The sequence below is a fragment of the Rutidosis leptorrhynchoides genome, chromosome 3 (assembly GCF_046630445.1).
Source record: "Rutidosis leptorrhynchoides isolate AG116_Rl617_1_P2 chromosome 3, CSIRO_AGI_Rlap_v1, whole genome shotgun sequence".
Classification (NCBI taxonomy): domain Eukaryota; kingdom Viridiplantae; phylum Streptophyta; class Magnoliopsida; order Asterales; family Asteraceae; genus Rutidosis; species Rutidosis leptorrhynchoides.
This window is the reverse complement of record NC_092335.1, coordinates 532,653,479-532,654,691: the sequence shown is the minus strand read 5'-3', so window position 1 is coordinate 532,654,691 and position 1,213 is coordinate 532,653,479. Positions and strand designations below refer to the sequence as shown.

Here is a 1,213-nt window from a genome sequence, read left to right as displayed (position 1 = left end):
AATTGATTAACCCTAGGTTGTTGATTGAATTCGAGATTTGGTGGACGATCTGGGTATTGAACGTAACAGACAGAACCGTCAGGGTTTTTGTACTCAACTTGATATTCTTCAGTGGGTTGCGGGTTGGTACAGTTAACAAAAGCCTGAGCTTGGTTGACCTGCTGCGGCTGCGTCTTCAATTCTCTGAGTTGTTTAGCGAGAGATTCCATCTTATCCGTAAGGGATTTGATGGCTTCCGTTTGATTGTTAAGTGCAGAGAGTGGGGCAGATGATGAAGTTGTTTCACCACTATTCCAGTCATGATAATGCATTGTCATGTTCTCGAGCAATTCCCATGCTTCGTCTGTGGTTTGGTTCATCAGATTTCCTTGAGCTGCTGCATCGATCGTTGTCCTATGATTTACCGTAAGACCATTGTAGAAGGTACAGATTTGGGCTGACCGTTCTAGTTGGTGATTAGGGCACTTCTTAAGCAGGTTTTTGAATCGCTCCCATGCAGTGTAAAGAGATTCATCATAACTTTGTTTGAAGTTAATGATGTCATTCTTTAGTTTGGTTTGTTTAGAAGGAGGGAAATACTTGATTAGGAATTTAGTAGCCATCTCCGTCCATGACGTGATGGAATCTTTTTCCAGTCCTTCGAACCAGATTTGAGCATGATGAGTGAGAGAATAGGGAAACAAGTATAGCCGGACTATATCTTGTCCTATCACTGGCTGTTTGTAGGAGTTCGAAAGAGATATGAATTTATCAAGGTGAGAATTAGGATCGTCATTTGGTAATCCATGAAACTGACAGCTATTCTGGATGAGCTGGATGATGTGATGTTTTAACTCGAACGAGTGTCCTGGAATCTCTGGAAATCTGATTGGTCCTCCTCGACCTTCAATTAAGGGTTTGGTATTTTCTGCTAAAGTAACGCGTAACGCCATTCGATTTCTGATTCGTGCTTCCTTGCGTGCTTTAGAGATTATTACGTCTGGATCAGGAACGAATAACAACGGACCTGGTCTAGATCGGGTTTGGGTCATACACTAGGTATGCCTTTTTATTTTTAATTCTAAACCGATAAACTAAACTTCTAAAGTAATCTATGGTAAGCTAAGCTAGTCTAAGGTAGTCTTAATCTAAGGGAGTCTAATCTAAAGTAGTCTAATTTAAAGTAGTCTAATTTAACTAACTATCCTAAGGTAGAATATGTTTTTGGTTCTGG

The 1,213-nt window shown here is 40.4% G+C and overlaps 1 non-coding gene across 1 annotated transcript; it reads left to right on the top strand.

Moving 5' to 3' along the window:
- The first annotated feature begins 447 nt into the window (after positions 1-447).
- LOC139903503 (small nucleolar RNA R71) lies at positions 448-554 on the top strand. The gene has a single exon (XR_011778318.1). It is a non-coding gene; the product is annotated as a small nucleolar RNA R71 (small nucleolar RNA).
- The last annotated feature ends 659 nt before the right edge of the window (positions 555-1,213 follow it).